Genomic DNA, 19,925 nt, shown 5'->3' on the forward strand with positions numbered 1-19,925 from the left:
GAATGTTAGAGGTAATCTACGCCGCTCCAGTAGCCAGAGTTCTAGTTATTGGGCTCCTGACAAAACTTGTTTCGATCTCAAGGGGCACGAGACAAGGTTGTCCGCTATCCCCTCTATTCTTTGATTTGTGTATGGAGCCGCTGGCTAGAAGATTCAGAAAGAACATTGAGATTTTACCATTTCAATACAACGGCTGAAGGAAAAAAATGGTCTCTACGCAGATGATATCTTAATTTTTACTACCAACATACACAGTGCATTGAAGGGTGTTCTAGAAGTTACTGCAGACTTTGGTAAAATTTCAGGGTATGACATTAAAAAACAGAAAACGGAGGTCATGGCCTGGAATTCTGAGGTAGTAAAATGTAAAAACAACATGATATATCTAGAGGTTAAGATCACCTATGATATTGCAAAACTTACAAAAGAAAACTTTGAAAGAGTGAAAAAAGGGGTGGATGCTTTGCTTAAGAGCTGGGCTTTTTTCCCGTTAACATTGTTTGGTCAAGTTAACCTTGTGAAGATGGTGATTCTCCCAAAATGTACTTTTCTTTTGAGTCTATCCCACTACATTTTCATAGAGTGGTTTGTAAAAATCTAGAGTCATTTATTTGGTCCTCTAAAGAGCCACTGGGTGCGTGGAAAAAGCTGAGAAGGAGGCTAGAGAGAGGTGGGTTAGCCTTACCCGATTTGATTTTCTACTCCTAGTCCTTCTTATTAAAGAATGGAAAATGCTGTTGAACAGACCCACAAAATCGGAGATTGGCAAGCTTTTTGAGATTCTGTTGAAGAAAGAAAACATAGGGGAAGATTGTTTCATGTACAAATACGTGGATCCAAAGTACTTTAAAAAAGTTAGGCTAAAGATCCAAAGGGATATAGCTGAGACCTGGTATAAAATACGGAAGGCTAAAGGATTACCATATTTTAGTTTGTATGCCCCCATTTGGGACTCCCCGGGCTCACCAGAATGGACCAAGGATGCGTTGGCTATTCCACTAAGAGAGGCCATCATATTAAGGTGGAAGCACCTCATTCATGAAGACCAGTTGGTCACGTGGGAATGGTGTTTTCAGAAATTAGGCCACAGATTCTCAAGATTTAAATATCTTCTGGTTCAGAGCTGGTACTAGGCTTCAGACACAGAAATGGGCGAATAAAATTATATTGAGGAACGTCTCTGGGCTGGGGGCATTCGGAAGAAAGAAATCGTATTCTGGTATTGGCTGATGGTAGAGATCAAAGACGGGGACTTCACTTTCCTGGTTGATCGTTGAGGAAGATGCTTGCCGGTGACCATGCTGGAAGACCAATGTTAAGTATCTATGTCTACTCTTTATAAAATAGTAAAACCTGCATACCTGAGGAAGAATCATTTATTCACCATTCACAGTGCCTACTGGACCCCCAAACGGCTAGCCATGTTCAGGAAAGGAGGGGATGATGAGTGTCCGAAATGTGGCAGCATGAAGGAAGTTGACCTCCATATGTTTTTATACTGCCCAAAGATTCACTCATTCTTGAGGCTGTGATTAAAGCTCTGTCAAATTCCTTGAAGTTACAAATCAAGGTAAGTGTCTTATTAAATATTTTTGGAAGTTTGGATCGACAATCTGTAAGTAACAAAAATAATGCAAAGTTGTTTTTTTATGCTGTTCTACTAGCTCGTAGAGAGATCTGCAGACGCTGGGTGTCTCAGGCCCCACCAAGGTATGAGGACTGGTTAATCTCTGTGAAAAATGTGGCTTACTTGGATATTTTAGACAAGGGTCACAGAAAATATGAATTTTGGACACCTCTCCTGAACTGGTGTGAGCAACCAACTTGACCTTTAGAGTAGGGGTCCAATGATTAAGCTGTTCCCCGCCTCAACTGCCACCTCTCTAAAAGGTTGTAGTCCCACACGTACAGATGGTGTGCTTGGGGAGAAAGAAGGGGGATCACAATCCAAGGGCGCCAGTATGTGCACCCACTTCTCAAACCTGCTTCATCATTAGAGGTTTTGGACATTTCAGCTGGTAAAGCAAGTGAAATGGTGTGAACAAGGCAAATGAGGACACAAAAAAAATACATAGAGTAGGCTTGGGTCAGCATATTGCTCATAATTGGTGGGCTTCCTTGGTAATTTTAAGACATTGGGTTTTTAGTGTAGAGGGGTGAAAGCCCAACTCAAGCTATAATCACAGTCCATTTCAGAATAAACCACAAAAGTCACTAAATGCACCTATACTTAGCCCGTCCGTAGCCTAGCACAAAAGCAATCAGGCTTAACTTAGAGGCAATGTGTACAGTATTCGTGCAACACTCAAACAGTAATAGAGTGAAAACACAAAAGAGTAACAATTCAAAACCAATTTAGAATATTAGAGAATTTGTTTTTGTTTCAAGTTAAAGGTGAAACTTGCACCAAAAAGGCACAAAGCACCAACTGCAGGTATCTGGTTGCGCTGGACTGGGGCAAAGGTAAAAGATCACACCGACCACTATGAAGCAGCAGTTCAGTACAAGAGCTGGTGCTGGCGGCTTTTGTTCATGGTGCAGGGCTGCATGGTGCTACGATTCAAGGCTCTACATCGTGCTGCATCGAGTCCACTGAGCCATAGTGCATAAACCTCTCATGTTGCGATGCAAGGTTCTGCATTGCTCTCCATTAGCTCCAGAAAAGCTGCTGATGAAGAGCTGTGCAGTGCTGCGATGCAAGACTATGCATTGTCCTGCGCTTTTCTGCATCAGATTCGATGAATCAATCGATCAGCAGTTGTGATGCGAGGTGCAGGGTTGTCCTACAGAATTCCGCTTCAGATCTGGTAAAGCCTCTGATTAGGAGCTATCAGGTGCTGTGATATAAGGCCCTGAGTCTTTCAGCGCCGCACTGTGTCAAATCTGATTATGCCTTCAGTTGAGCATGAAGGAGTACACTCTGACTCCAGCCAGGGTTGAGGTCCCTAAGGGCAGCTATGTAGACCAAATCACATCTTGTTGGGTTAGATCAACTGGAAAGCAACATTGGCCTCTGTAGGCTTGCTGAGACCCTGCAGCCCAAACAGGAATTTTGCCAGCTGACCCTTGGAGTCTATTCTGGCATCATAGGTTCAAGGCAAGTGTAATATTCTGAAGTTACTTAATTCACAGATATGTTTATTACTACAGACATCTTGCTTATGTTTAAAGGTGCACCATGGTGATAGAACTTGGTGTGATGATGCTTCTGCAGTTTGCTGTCAGTTGCACCTGACATCTTCTGCTGGATGGATGGTATCACTTTACTGGAATAAACTTATTACAGCTTATACTACTTTGAGTCACATCATCTTCATTATAACTTGAATTTTACACCAAGCAAGGCCAATGGTCCTTTTTCGGACAGCAGGGTAGTACTTCTTCTGAATCTTCTCAGGTCCAGACGTGTCCTGATTGCATATTCTGAGGGTGCCCCTTTTATACTCAGTGACAGCCTGTGGGTGGGAGACATCACTTTGTCTATCCTAAAACCGGTGCTGGTAAGTTGTTTTCTTGCCCCAGGGCTTCTCTCCAGTCTGTCAAGCAGGCCCAGGGGCGAGCTGATTTTGCCAATGACATGGTAGGCATCTTCTGAAGTCAGAAAGAGCTGGGTGTAGCCTCCCGGCTACCCTTTAAATTGTAGTCAGTGCAAAGGCACAGTTTCTTCCCAGACATCCTGTGAGGCAGACCCTCATTTCCTAATAAGCAACAGCAAAAGTACAGAGTTCCCCGGAGAAAGTCAACTAAATGACTAAAACTAACCTCTCTCTCATTGAGTTTAACAGGGAAAGTGAATGTTGTGAACCCTTTGCGGAATTAAGGATACCTCACACAAGTCACCGGTTGAACGACTTTTGTCATCCCACCCGATGATCGTCCAGCGTCATCATCGGTATCCTGCCCCTGCGACAGGCAGGCGGTGCAATGCCCGTCGGGCAGCACAGGATGCTGCACTTTGGCGGAGTTCTTTTATTCCTTTGCCAATGGGTGTGTGAGTGTGAGGGGCCTAAAAAAGTGCAATAGTGAGCGTGAGTGTAGTTTAAAAAAAGTCAGTAGAGTCCATTGGGCGAAATTTTAATAGCATGGCTCACTGCTTTATTAAAAGGAAAGTTAAGGGGTATTGAGGCGAGACGGTTTAGGTAATCAAGCCTCATTCAACCCTTAGTGAAAGTGTGGTCGACATGTTTCTTGCCTCTAAGGCAATTCATCAGGACCAAAGGTGCTCATATAATTGCTGTCGATCCCACAGTGATTAGAGGAATCGAGTATACGACCTGGTGTGTGTCGTAGGATCAACCCTTCATTGAGGCTCTCCCTGGAACTAGGAAGGAAACAAAAGAAGGGTACAATCAGCAATATGTCTGATGCCCGAGGACATCCTAATATGCAAAGATTACATGCTGGTGATGTACTGCGAAATGTGGAGGGGTATTCACGGACCCCGTCATGGGGTGGCACTCGTGTGAGAGAGTAGGTTAGAGGGTAGTATGAACGAGGTGATACCGCGTTCTGTATGTGACAAGTGTGCTCTGAAGTAGGCATGCGACATGTGTGCCCTGAAATTGGCATGCACAATAGTCTTTACATATATCGTATGCCAAAACATGCTGTGTGTTGTATCTGTGTCACACAGGCATCAGTGAGTGTGCGCATTCACACGCGAAAGATTAAGGAAAAAATTGGGAAGCCAAAAAGAAAGAGAGAACCATATTTACACTCTGACTGATGAAATCCGGCAAGTAGTGACTCGCAAGAGTGGTGAATGTCCTTATCATGAATACCCAGGCTCACAGAGAAGTAGTAAACAATGGACATCTTACCCGCAGTCCCCGGTCGGAGATCCCACAGGCTGACCTGGTGGGGCCAGAACTATATGTAGAACACCTAAAAACGAGTAAAAATCACCGCAGGGTCAGGGGGTTATTTAGCGGCGAGGCTTACCGTCTGGTGTAGTGCCGCATGGAGTATAACCACGGCGATCAGAGTGAAACGCTCGCGGAGGTCCTTGCGTTGGATCAGAGCACCTTACCTTGTTAGTTGCTGGCAGAAGGCATCTAGTCACCTACCCCACCCACGTCGGTATGATCGCAGGACAGCCGTTGTAGCCGTGAAGTGCAACCGCCTCATAAAAGAGCGAGTTGCGCGGGCGCCGTAGAGGCGTGTCCAAAGCGTGTTGCTAGGCAACGTGACGCGGGTGTGGAAAGCGAGGATTACCCCGCCTGGCTGGGAGGGTAAATGTGGGTGCCATCTTGGGTCGGGAAAATAGTTTACTGGATGGCATTAGTGATTCCTGGGATAAGGACAATCAAGTCCGAGTATTAAGCTATTTGGCTAGCATTGTCCAAGGCACCGCATCATTGAGACCGAGTTCGTCGGTATGTAGACGAAGAACTCACTGATGCCTGTGTGACACAGATACAACACACAGCATGTTTTGGCATACGATATATGTAAAGACTATTGTGCATGCCAATTTCAGGGCACACATGTCGCATGCCTACTTCAGAGCACACTTGTCACATACAGAACGCGGTATCACCTCGTTCATACTACCCTCTAACCTACTCTCTCACACGAGTGCCACCCCATGACGGGGTCCGTGAATACCCCTCCACATCCCGCAGTACATCACCAGCATGTAATCTTTGCATATTAGGATGTCCTCGGGCATCAGACATATTGCTGATTGTACCCTTCTTTTGTTTCCTTCCTAGTTCCAGGGAGAGCCTCAATGAAGGGTTGATCCTACGACACACACCAGGTCGTATACTCGATTCCTCTAATCACTGTGGGATCGACAGCAATTATATGAGAACCTTTGGTCCTGATGAATTGCCTTAGAGGCAAGAAACATGTCGACCACACTTTCACTAAGGGTTGAATGAGGCTTGATTACCTAAACCGTATTGCCTCAATACCCCTTAACTTTCCTTTTAATAAAGCAGTGAGCCATGCTATTAAAATTTCGCCCAATGGACTCTACTGACTTTTTTTAAACTACACTCACGCTCACTATTGCACTTTTTTAGGCCCCTCACACTCACACACCCATTGGCAAAGGAATAAAAGAACTCCGCCAAAGTGCAGCATCCTGTGCTGCCCGACGGGCATTGCACCGCCAGCCTGTCGCAGGGGCAGGATACCGATGATGACGCTGGACGATCATCGGGTGGGATGACAAAAGTCGTTCAACCGGTGACTTGTGTGAGGTATCCTTAATTCCGCAAAGGGTTCACAACATTCACTTTCCCTGTTAAACTCAATGAGAGAGAGGTTAGTTTTAGTCATTTAGTTGACTTTCTCCGGGGAACTCTGTACTTTTGCTGTTGCTTATTACTTTATAGGACACGTACATTGGACCCCGTTAAAAATTGTCCGTTTCTGTTCCCCCTCTTTGATACAACAGGCCCTCATTTCCTGTCATTCAGATCTTTTATCAACTGCCTGGGAGAAATACACATCACACCACAAAAGAGCCATAAACAGTCATGTGACCCGAGTACTGGGAAAAAGGGACATTTGGTTTAGACTGGACCCGGGGTACTGGCAGAAAGGGACATTTGGTTTAGGCTGGAAAAGGAAGCTTTCTAAAAGTTTCTAAAAGTGCTATTTTCAAAATAGTATTCTAAAATGTGACTTTACCATTAAATAGGGTTTCAAATACAGATTTATGTGGGGGCTGCATTCGAGGTTGATCATTGTGAAGAGAGAAGCTCATCTGTGCTGGAGGAGAGTGTGAAAAGAAGATTGTCAATGAGAGAGACGCTGTTTGGTGCATGAATGAGGCTCTGACAGCATATTCCCCCGATTTGTGGCCGGTCTGTGGAGGGGCTCTCTGCATAGGTATTGCACATGCACATATCATTCATGCCTGAAGTGATGTCCATTTTATGGCATTGTTTTATATGTCACACTCCAGCGGCGATCTTCAGTGTCAATTCACCACTTATTCCACACCTGATGCATTTTGCCTGCTGATGGCCATCTTCAATAGCGTGTTATTTACATGTAACACTTTGCTACATTATTTACATTGATTGGCTGCATTGGGGCAACCTGTTCGTAGTGCATCATGCTATATTATTTCAATGTCCACTTATGCTACATCATAGAAGCTTTTTCTTCAGCGGTGACTAGCACACCCCTTCTTGATATGTTACTGAAGGCAAGTTAGTCAGCGGTGACTGGCTTGTCATTATAACTGAATTTTGCCAAAATGTTCAACAATGGTGATTGGCACACCATTATTGCTGTGACATTTAACCATATTTAACAGCTATTTCTTGATTGCCATACTGCTTTCAGTGGTGATTGGCACACCATTTTAAATCAGTGGTGATTGGGACACAATGTGTTGCTACATCTAGAGTGTACATGTTTGAACCCTCCGCTGACATTTTCAAATTTTGTGGAAAATGCTTTAGGCATTTTAGAAATTATATGCTTGTAATTAGGAAAAAAGCTTTATTGGTGATTGTAATAGGTATGAAAACAGTAGAAATATTTAGGGCCAGATGTACAACCATCTCATTTAGTGACTCGCAAATTGCGCTCAATTGTGAGTCGCAATTTGCAAGTCACTAAATGACATGTACAACAGTGTCTGAGACACTGTTAGCAATTCCTAATGGGGTCACAAATTGTATGCCTCATGCATATTACTGAGGCACTCGCAATTTGTGACCTTAATGTCTGGGACTACTTATAAATGAAGCAGTTTTTTTTGTAAACGCACCCCGTTTTCCTTGAAGGAAAACAGGATGCATTTAAAAAAAGAAATATGAAATGTTTTTGTTTAGTTTTTTAAGGGCAGATAGTGGCCCCTGGTACCAATGCCAGCACCTAAAAAATGTTTTCCCCTTTGCAAGTGCTTTACCACCCTCTTAAAGAGGGTGGTAAACTGTGAGTGTCTTGCGACCGCAATTGCAGTCGCAAAACATTCTTGCATAGGCCTCTGACTCGCTATTAGGAAGTCACCCCTTGGAACGCCCCTTCCTAATAGCAACTCCTATTTAGCAAGATGCAAAAAATTGTGACTCGCTAAATAGGGATTGAACATGGCCCTATTAGATTTTGCATGCGCAAACGGGTCGCAAACCCGTTTGCGCATGCAAAATAGTGTTCTACATCTGGCCCTTGATCATTTACCACCAATGTTACCACCAAAGGGTACAAATGATAGAGATTATGATTGCTTTTCAGTGGCACTAGTCAGATTTAAGAAACAGTTTCCCAAGAAACCTTATATTGTGAGGGAAAGGTATACCTTTTTCACAAGGCATCAACTTCTTAATGCGTCTGTCAATTCATATGTGTCAGCTTTAAGAGTGTGGGTGGGAAATTGTGGATTTGGAGCAATGGTAGACACATATTAGGGATCAGTTAATTATACATATTTATAATAATTAAAATACAAGAACAGTTACATAGTGCAAACCCACGTTACAGAGGGCAATAGATACAGCTCAAAGTGTAGAATGCACAATTAATTCCTTTAAAGCTATCTATGTTGATAGTATTAGCACAGAAGTGGCAGAATTGTCTTGCAATAAAAATACTTAAAACTATGGTGCAAAAGGTAAATTTTGCAAGACCAAACAAATGAGTAAACAAACCACAAGTTACAGAGCAAGTAGTAATGTGTCAAAGTCATGTTATGATCGCTGTGGCTCGAAAACACATACTTCGTAGTTTACATTTTGTCCATCCAAGGGTTAGGAATGCTATAAATGTAGGAACATTTGACATGTTGGTAATGCGTGTAAGTCTGCCTCAAAAAGAAGGGTTTCTGTAGCTACAGAAGATTTTGAGACAACGTTGTGATGGTGAAAACATGAATCTTTTTTTGATCGGAAACAACGCGAGTGAAGCAAAAGAAACAGATGAAAATTAAAAGAGTGAAATATTTGATTCTGTATCATGTGGAAATGTGTGATTGAGGGATCAATGATTCAGCCAGTAATGTTACTGATAGTGTTGATATTGATACTGAACCTTATATCCCACCAGAACGTGAAATTTCCATTAAAGGTACACCTGTAAAAGTAATGGTGAAGTCAGGTTTGCTGTAAACTATATTATCTGATCAGTTCTTTCATAAAAACTGAGATGACAAACAATTGGAACCTAGTGATGTAAAAGTATGGTTTTGGCGGCAAAGAAATTTAGATGATTGGATTTTTTATTGCTGAGATTACATTTCAGAATAGATCTATTATTGGAAACGTATATATAGCAATTGATAGCTTAGAATTTCTGGGCTGGCATCATCAGGGAAATATAGGTATGATGCTTAATCCCAATGCTAAAAATACTCTTTATATTGCAGAAAAATACAGAGTGTGCAGCATGGTGTGGTTAGAAATGATTGAATGGAAGTGTTGTTGGAATAGCATAAACATTTGTTTAGAAAGCAATTGGGTAAAGTGTTAAGAGTCTCTTTTCATATCCAACTTAAAGAAAATGCTGTTCTGGTGAGGCACAAATTAAGACATGTCCCTGTATCAGTCAGGAGTGCGTTATCTGAGATGCTTTTAAATGCACAAAGAAGATGTGATTAAGCCAGTCAATGCAGCTGAATGGGTATCATTGTTTTGGTTAAGAAGAAAACAGGAGCCCTTTGGGTGTGTGTGGACTCAAGGCCAGTCAATAAATTAATTTTGGTGGATTGTCAACCTCTGCTGCGCATTCAAAAGTTACTTGCAAAATTGGATGGTGTTAAATTCTATGTGTTGGTGCTCATTGATTATTTTTCCAAATGGGTGGAGTATAAATTAAGTATAAAAGCTAACACTGATGAAGTGCTTACTTTTCTGAACGAAAGTTTCTGAAGAGAAGGATATCCTTATACCAATACCTCTGACAACGGTGTGCAGTTTACCTTGTTGAAGTTGCAAATGTTTTCACGAATATTAGTGTTAAACATACACACACTGCATTATGTTCACCAAATATGAATGGTTTAGTGGAAAGATTTAATACAACTTTTGAAGAGGGAATACAACTAGCAATTAAAGCAAGAATTGATGTCAAGGAACATGTTGCTAAATTGATTTGGTCATACCATTATACACCTCACTGTAGCACTAAATTTTCACCATTTTTATTACTCAAAGGGAGAATAACCAACACAAGGTTTAAATCCTAGTTGGTTGCAAATAAATCCTCTATTGTTGACATGAAAAATGTTAATGATGAGGTAAGAAAGAATGTGTGTACTAAAAACAAGGTGATGAATACAAATGTTAAACATATGTCTCGTGTTACACAATGAAAATATTGTGAAATTTAAATTGCCTTGGCATGTTTTGAAAGGAAATTCAAAGTTTTCAAAACCCTTGAAAATTATAAAACTAGGCAGAATTTCAGCTTTATTGAACAATGGATCTTGGTGGAGTTGCTCTAAATTAACATGCATAAACGAGAATGTTTATTGAGACACAGTTGATTTGTGTGCTACTGATTTTGTCAGTAAATCAATAGGTAGACATGAAGTCAATACTACAACTGATGTCACACTGTTCAATCATCCACGTGAAATGACAGCTTTATGTCTAACAATTTGGATGTATATAATACTAGTGCTACCAAGACTGTGTGTTTACCTAAGAAGTACAAAGTTTTTCCATTAAGTACATTCATATATATTATCTATTGCTTCAGTGTTTCATTTCAGTTTAGGTTGATGTGTTCATTTTATGCATTTTCATCTCTTTCTTTTTTTTTATATATTTAGTGTATATATTTAGCTTATATTTATCTTTGTTGATTTTGTTTGCTCATCTTAAATGCCATGGAAGCCTGCATCATGGCATTTTATGTTTCTCATTGGTTGTTGTTTAAAATGCGCTTGGGATGCTAAACAGTTGTAGACCCTATTTCTGTTACGTTAGTGCTCCAATAAACCTCTGCTGGAACCTAGGAGCTGATTACCGCCATGAAACCTTTGGTGAACGTGCGCTTGATAAATTTATTTTAACATAACATTACGACTAAGGCAGTCTTAACGCCAGCCCGTCACAGTGGCGGTCCAGAAAACACCACCAAGCTAATGAGCCGAAACCTAATGCCAATGCCAATGTCAAGTCATACACAGAGTTTCCTTGCATTCTGTGGTGAAAGTGAAACATTGTGCGCACCCGACCTGAAGGCATTCGGAGGCACTTCATGAGCAGCAAATACATTGCACATGGGCACATTCGCCCTCGAGCCATTCATTTGGCTCATTACCACCTGCCCTTCCGCTGACTTTCGCATGGCGGTGTACCTGCCAGGAAAAGGTCGGCGTAAAGGCAGGTCCTGATTGGGCTGGTGGTGAGCTGCACAGAATCACCTCCATGGGCCGCCTCGGCCGCTGTTGGAGTAGTAATGTCGTTGGAGGCGGTGGTCCTGAGGCGGTGTTCCCACTCACTTCCCGCATGGGCAGTCAGACCGCCAGGCAAGTGAGCAGGAGGACCCCCGAAAACACCTCAGTGGAACTCTTCCTGCAGTCATCATAATCAGGCCATTAATTCTTGAAGTTATCGCATCTTTTACCACCACAGAGTATTTTCTGTACCTGCACACATTTTTCCTAGAATCCAAGGGAAAACCACTTTATTGAGACCTGGAAGCTTGTCGCAATAAGGTGTTGTAATTGTAGAATATTCAAGTCACTTATAATTTTATTCAAGAACTGTTCTGCATTTCGCGACCAGAACATGATTGCATTTGCTATTTTCACTCCATTGAGTTGGTCACCGCTGTCATTATTAAAAGCCCCAGGTGTGTCAGTGAATCTGAAACAGTGATACACACTGTCATCCTCATGGACAAATGCAGGTGGAATGTGATGAATATATTGAGTGGTTCAACATTTCCAGCACTTAATGTGCTCCATTGCATTCAGCTCATTAGAAAGCCCTATTGTGCCCCCAGGCTAACTCATTACCCTGTTTTATTCATCACCCTTCTTGATGGCCCTGCTGTGTGCGCGGCTCTCGGCATCCCTGTAATTTAGATGTGCCATTCCGCAACTGAATTTAAACGTGCCTATAAGGATGTTTTGATGCTTTCTGACATCAGACTACCAAGTGAGCTTCCTACAGGCCAGTGTGCTTTGTTTGTGTCAGGCCACCACTTCTCCGTTATTCCACACTCGGTGTGTGACCTTCAGCGAGGACATGTGTTCGACCGGGCGAGATAAGGCACTGGGTTTAGATTCCGATGCTGAGCTCTTCCCCTTTGTTCACCTTGCTGTACCGGCTGCTGAACGATGCTGATCAAATTATATTGTCTCTCGGGCTCCCAGAGAACCGAATCCTATTTGTAAGGCGCAGGCACGCTAGGTTTATGCAAGGCCCTTTGAGATACGTCCCAGTGACTCGCAGCTGAATTCAAAGGATGCTCCACAGTTCAGTCAGAGGACATAACACGCTTGTGCAAACTGCAATCACATCCCCTGGCCTCAGAAGCGCCCCTTTGAGTTTCAGTGAAGGTCAGGGCTGAGTCGCTGACTCTTTGATAATCAGCGCCTCCTGCCACCTGACAGGCTGCCAGAGCTGCGCAGCTCCTGCGAATGTAATTCATATTTTATCACACCGTCTCTTTGTTATACATTGGCGCGCATAAAACCGTGCACTGGCGTTATACAAACACATCTATTTCATCTACATAAAAACGTTATCAGGAGTGAAACAGCACGCTTGTTTATAGAGCAAGGTGCCCAATGCAAGTACTATTAATCTTTGCATGCTCGTTTTTCCGAAACCGGTTCAAACTGGCGTCTGGAAATTCATGAAGTACTAACAATGTACATTGTCACCGTTTCTTCAGAGGAGGCGCCCCAGGATGACTCACGGACGGTTTCATCACATAAGGAAACGTGTTTAACTATAGGTATTTATAAAGCGCGAACCCAGCTAGGAAGCAACAGACTGCTGTACATTATTTAGGGGGAGTGCTGGAATTGGAGAGAAAAAATACTCTGGGAACCCGTACATTGGTGGTAAAGGTGCAGCAGAGGAAAGAAGTGGAGTCTTAAGGAGCGGCGCCACGAACAGTGGAGTCTGACAGTGAATTTACAATTTTTTTTAAAAAAAATATGTTGCAAAACATTGACAACTAAGATACATGTGACAGGAAATCTGTTCTGCTCTAATCAAGCGGTCAAAAAGCAGCTGACTTAAAATACAGGTTAAGGCACCTGCTGCAGTGATCTTTGTGTGCATAACAAATTTCAAGGGATAATAAGATAATTCTGTTGGTCTGGTGGTATTGCAATGGAGGCATCTGAGTTTTGTCTGACAACGGTTTTGACTCATAAAATAGATGTGAGGGTTAATGTCCCTGCTAGAAAGCACATCATGTACTATGCAGAACACAGATGTGTATTTTATATATATAGGTAAGTGAGTTATTGCTTTTGAGACAGAGATCATTTTGTTAAGTTCCAATTCATTTTTTTTTTTTTTAAATTTTCAAAAACCTTTATTAGGCGGCTGGCTGAAGACGCTCGTCGCGAGGTCCGTAAGAGACTCCAGGTAAAAGGGGAAGATGGCGGCTGGCTGAAGACGCTCGTCGCGAGCTCCGTAAGAGACTCCAGGTAAAACTGAGCTGAACATGTTTCCCGATTGACTGATTGACTGATAACTTGGCCAAAAACACTAATGAGTCTAATGTATCTCTGAGCATTATATCGGAGTAAACAAACAATTGGACGGAGCCCATCACTGTACCTTTCTGTTGCTGTACCTTTCTGTTGCGTGCGGAGTAACCGTGGTAGGCAGACGCGGTAGCGTGGAGGCGGTGTGATCCCAAGCCCCGCATGGTGATTCACCTCTGCTGCATTTCGAAGGGCTGAGCCGTGTGTGTGGAGTCGCAAAACCAGATGACGGGGTGGGTCACAGCTCTAGTGCGGCAAAGCCCGGTCCCGGCAGTTGGCGGATCCAATCCTTCAGGCGGACTGTGGGAGAGAGCTCAGGAAGCTGCCCAGAACGGTAGGAGGATATTCCTCAGGATCAGGTTTCTCTTCCGGGGCAAGAGCGGCGGCGGCAGAGAGCTCAACACCGCTGAGCTTGGAAGCGGTTGCACAGACAGCACAGACTGCATAGAGGAGATAGGGGCTAGAGTGGAGTATATAGTGGGAGTACCACGAGGCGATAACCAAGAACTTTCCTGTGTGGGGCATAAGGAAAATCGGTCACCCTTTATTTTTGAAAGCCTCCCGGAAAACCTCTTTTAAAGGATTGTGCTTGGAGAGAAATGTGTAGGAGGACACAGTGAAAGTATAATAAAGGAAAAACGGTCAATTACCCCTTGCTGGATGAGTGAGAAGAGAGGTGAAAGTCCCTCTCCTAATGCGGTAGTAGAAAAAGTGGAAAAACAAGGCTACAGTCACAGTGAGCAACGGGGAAATACGGAGTCAGAAAAAGCTGAAGTAGCTGAACTAGAAAATCATGAAAATATAGATTTATTGTCACAAAGTCCAGGAAAAACTCACAATAACCGCATTACTCTTTCACTGGGAGAAAATAAAAGCGGTAAAAACAAAAAAGAAAAAAGCCCACCCCACTTTAATTATTTCACAAGATCTAGAACAAGGAAGGAACAAGGACCAGAGAGATCAGAAGAGGGAGCAATAAGATCAGCATATTGCCTCAGGAACCAAAACCTAAGCAAACAGAGCCTTTTACAGCCGATAAAAAAAAGTGCATGACCCATAGAAGCCCAAAAAAATCAGTGAAAAATCCCCCACGTTCAGAGGAATTGACAGAGAGCATAAAAAGCAGAGGATCAAGAAAAAACAAAGACAAGAAAATAAAGATTACTCCATCATTAAGGTCATACTTTAAAATACAACAAGTAATACAAGTAAGAGGAGGAAATCACGATCTAGCAAATAATACGACCGACGCAACAGATATAAAAAGTACATCAGACACACCTCCCACACAATTTTCAAATCTAGCATCAGGCAATCAGAGCATTAGCCCTATTTATGAAAAAGAAGTGGAAGAATCTGCAGACATGGAGACATTAACAGGAGGGAATACGCACTCATCATCCCCGCCAGACCCAACCACGAGTGCAATCTCCCCAATGAAACAACCTTCATTACTAAACCTGTCATCACAACCGGGTCACCTAACGCAAGCAAGCTCAAGTGCCGCACCACAAATCGAAATCGAAAATGAGCAAGAGACCCAAGAGGATGAGCCCGAGCAGGAATATATAGACAAAAGTGAGACAGGAAATTTTCTAGAACTGTGCTTGGATAAAGTGATGGAAAAATTAATGGGGGAAATGAGAGAAAAATTTGCAATCTCTGAATCAAACCAGAACAAAATACAAGAGGCTGTAGAAAGTTTAGACCAGAAATTGAATGATTTAGGGGTCAGAGTCACAGCGGTAGAGAACGAGTTGGGCTCCTTAAGCAAAAAAGTAGACACAAACCAAAGAGAGATAAGACAGTTAAAGGACAACGAGAAATCAATCAAGGAGAAACTAGAATCTTTGGAAAATCAAGGAAGAAGGAAACATATTCGTGTGTTGAATGTCCCCGAAAACTCAGAGGGAGCAGATATTAAGGCCTATGTAATATCTCTACTAGAAGAATTTCTTCCCTGGACAAAACACTGTGATTTAGCGGCAGACATCCAACGAGTCCATAGAGACCCATTCAGAAAGAGTAAAGAGAAGAAAACCCCGAGTAAAATCTTGGTAAATTTCAGAACATATTCTCTGAAGGAAAAAATATTGAGTGAGGGTCTAAAAATTGGGAACTTCAACAAAATCAACTGGTCATTTCGTATTCGATCTGATATCTGTAAAGCTACACAAGACAGGCAATGGGAGCTGGGGCAGTATATGCAGGAGCTGAAAACTCTCGGAGCAAGTGTACAATTAAAATTCCCTGCCTCCCTTAGAATAATGTGGCGAAATAAAATGCACAACCTAAAGGAACCAAAGAGGTAGAAAACCTAATTCAGCTAATTAAAGATCAAATTGAAATTGACAAACTAAATAAGGAATAAGCAATAATGCAGGAGCTGAAGGAACAAAATTTGATGCACTAAAAACAAGAATGAACTAAGAAAGTTCTCAGAGACAAAGAAACACTTATATTAGAACATATATTGGGAAGCAACTACACATTAAAATCAAAAGAATGAATTACCTGGAGAAACAGAGCACGAAACCGGGTGTGATAACACCTGAATGAAGAAAAAGGGAGGCTTCCCCAGGGAGGGAACCCAAAGTAACTCACAAGTGCAAAATGCAACTTTGTAAATACACATGGGTGGGGAGCAAAGTAGGGAAAAACGAAAAAAAAAATCCTCAAAACTGGAATATAAAAAGATCGGAAAGGGAGTTAAGGGCTGCCTCAAAAGAAATAATAATTTAAGATGGTAAAAGAGAGATCAATAAAAATTCTAACTTGGAATGTTAACGGGCTTAGAACTCCTTCAAGAAGAAGAAGAATTATGGAATATTTGAAAGAAATAGAAAGTGAAATCATTATCCTTCAAGAAACTCATTTAACAAATGCAGAGTGGACTCAACTGGAAAAAAATCTGAACTGGATTGGATCAAGCATACATACAACACAAGAGTGCAATATAAAGGGGGTGGCAATTATCATAAAGAAATCTCTCAATGCTAAAATAGAAGTTGATAAAGTGGATAGTAAAGGTAGATGGGCAATTGCCAAAGTCAGAATTGAAGATTGCATTCTCACAATTGTGGGATATTATGGCCCTAATAGGGACGATCCTGAGCCCCTTAAAAAACTATATTCTGAACTTTTAACATACCCAACCCCAATTATTATGGGAGGAGATTTCAATCTCATAGAAGATCCTAAAATAGATAGAATCCCACCAACAAAACAATGGAATCTACCGAAGATGAGGGAATGGTTAGGGATCTACAAAAAAGACTTAATGTTGGAAGACATGTGGAAACTAAAAGGTATAAAAAACTTCCCATATACCTTCCATAACAAAAAATTGGGACATAAATCCAGAATAGACTTTTTTCTATTAAACAAAAATCTGCGAGATAAGGTTAAAAGCATTGAGCACCTGCCGGCACATCTTTCGGACCACTCTGCAGTTCAGTTAAATTTAACACTTCCCCAAACTCATCTGGCTAATAGGTGGACAGTTGATCGCACAATTCTTAGAGACGAGCGATGTGTGGAGGAACTCATACCAACCTCCCGACAATATTTTCAAGAAAACGCAGCTGGTACAGCAAAAAGAGTGACGTGGGATGCTTTCAAAGCGGTAATAAGAGGCAAACTGCTCAGCTTGGGTGCTTATAAACATAAAACAAAAAAACAGGATATTAAGAAGCTGGAAACAGAAATTAAAGAAGTTGAATTACATCTAGAAGGCGATATACCTCAAGAACAGAAGGAAAAACTGGAAGAAAAGCTTCGTAACTCAAAAGAGAACCTGACAAATTATCTAGAGAATATAGTTAAAGAAAAATGGGAGAACAGTAAACTAGCAAATCATGATTATGGAGAAGGTTGTGGAAAACTGCTAGCCTGGAAAATGAGAACAGACCAGACTAGAAATAATATACTAAACATTTACAACCAAGATCAATCAACCATCTACTCAGATGATGTCTCAATAAGGAAAGAATTCTCCAATTTTTTTTACTTCAATATACAAAGAAGATACAAATCCAACAGATGAAGAAATTAAGAATTATCTCGAAAAGATCCAACTCCCGAGTCTGACAGAGGAAGAAGTGAATTTCGTGAACTCTGAAATAACACTGGAGGAAGTAAGGAGTGCCATAAGTCATCTAAAGAGAGGAAAAGCTGCAGGGCCAGATGCGTTACCCAATGAATTTTATATCGCACTAAAAGAAATACTAATTGAACATCTAACAGAAATAATGAATAAGATTTACCTGGAACATGAAATTATACCAGATTCATGGAATGATGCGACGATAAGCATATTACTAAAACCAGGCAAAAATCCAAAGAACTGCGCATCATACAGGCCAATATCGCTCCTTAACTGCGATTATAAGCTGTTTATGAATATAATAGCAAAAAGGTTATCAAAGGTTATGGCCAAATTAATTGATCCGGACCAAAAGGGTTTTTATAAAGGGCAGACAGATCCAGGAAATCACACATGAATTAGTAGCAACAATCGACATAGCTGTTTACGAAAAGTTACCTCTTACGATTATCACATATGACGCTGCCAAAGCTTTCGACCGTGTCAACGGGCCTTTTCTAAACAAAATCATAGAAAAAAGTAAACTAGGGATTAACTTTATCCACATGGTAAACGAAATATATACGAATCCAAGAGCGAGGGTAGCAGTTAACGGTAATCTTACGGATAATATCAAGATTCAGAGAGGTACACGACAAGGTTGTCCTTTATCTCCATTACTTTTCAATTTATATATTGAACCCCTGGCATGCTCTATCAGAAATCAAACAAACATAACACCTTTTAGATACCTAAATTGGATAAGGAAAGTAGCGCTTTACGCAGATGACCTAATGGTGTTCACGGACAATTATAACTTCCCTAAACTAGCGATTGAAGATGAAATGAACAAATTCGGCAAAGTTTCAGGGTATTTGATAAATGTTGATAAAACAGAGGTAATGAGCTGGAACTCGCACTTAAATTCATCTCTTTTAAAGGATAAAATGAAATACTTAGGAATCATTATAACACAAGACCTTGGAAAACTAGCGGAAATAAATTTAAACATAGTCGCGAATGAAATGAAAAAACTTCTTAAAATCTGGTCAGGCCTGCCGCTAAGTTTCTTAGGCAAATCCAATATAATTAAAATGTCAATAACTCCTAAATTCACTTATCTTTTTAATAACATTCCGTTATAATTCAAAAAGAAAGCCCTGAAAAAAATACAAGGAGAAATAGCTAGCTTTATTTGGTCATCAAAGAGTACAAGAATCTCATGGAATAAACTTAGGAGAAAGAAGGAACAAGGAGGTATAGCAAGCCCTGATATATATGAATACTACAGATCTTTCCAATTTAAAAACTTCAGAGCTTTGCTAAAGGTGCATCAAGCATATCCAATCTACTTGCAACACTTAACAAACGGTGAAGATCACTTCCTCTTCAAATTTGGTCACCCAAAATTGTTCAAAAAAGTTAAATTAAAGGTTCTGAATAATGCTGTTAAGATTTGGAATCAAATTAGATCTGCCACAAAGATTCCATATTACAGCAGTATGGCTCCAATATGGGACTCCCCAGGGACACCAGACTGCTTAAAGGACTCTTTATCAAACCCACTTAGACAAGCTGGAATCGAAAAATGGGGACAACTTCTGTCTGGAAACTCTTTAATATCATGGGATCATTTGCAAGTAATTACAGATCGGAAAATCTCGAAATTTAAATACTATCAATTGAGCAGCTGGGTAAATACTATTCCGAAGGAAGCATCAGATCCGGAAAACCTGGAATCAGAAATGATGAATGAAACGACACTAAAAAAAGAAGTATCAAAATGGTATTGGGCACTAATTGAATCGGAAGAAGAAGATCTTACAATCTCTGAAAAAATATGGAGGAAAGACCTACAGAACAAAGATCTGGATCTATGCCAAATTTGGAAAAAATCAGTAGAGAAATGTTGGCTATGTGTAAAGGCCGCAGCATTAAAAAGGAACCACATTTCCTCTATACATAGAGCGTACTGGACACCCAAGAACTTATCAAAATTTAAAGGATCTGCAGTAAAATCGTGCAGTAAATGTGGTGAGGAAAACGTGGATGATATACATATGTTTGGTGGCTGCCCTTCGCTTACACAATACTGGCAAGAAATCAGTAAGACACTAACTGCAATACTGGCAACACCGATAACTGTGAGTATTATCTTAATTATTTTTGGGATACACTTTTCTACTCAACCAAATCAGA

This window comes from Lissotriton vulgaris, chromosome 4_1 (genome assembly GCF_964263255.1).
Source record: "Lissotriton vulgaris chromosome 4_1, aLisVul1.2, whole genome shotgun sequence".
NCBI classification, from domain to species: domain Eukaryota; kingdom Metazoa; phylum Chordata; class Amphibia; order Caudata; family Salamandridae; genus Lissotriton; species Lissotriton vulgaris.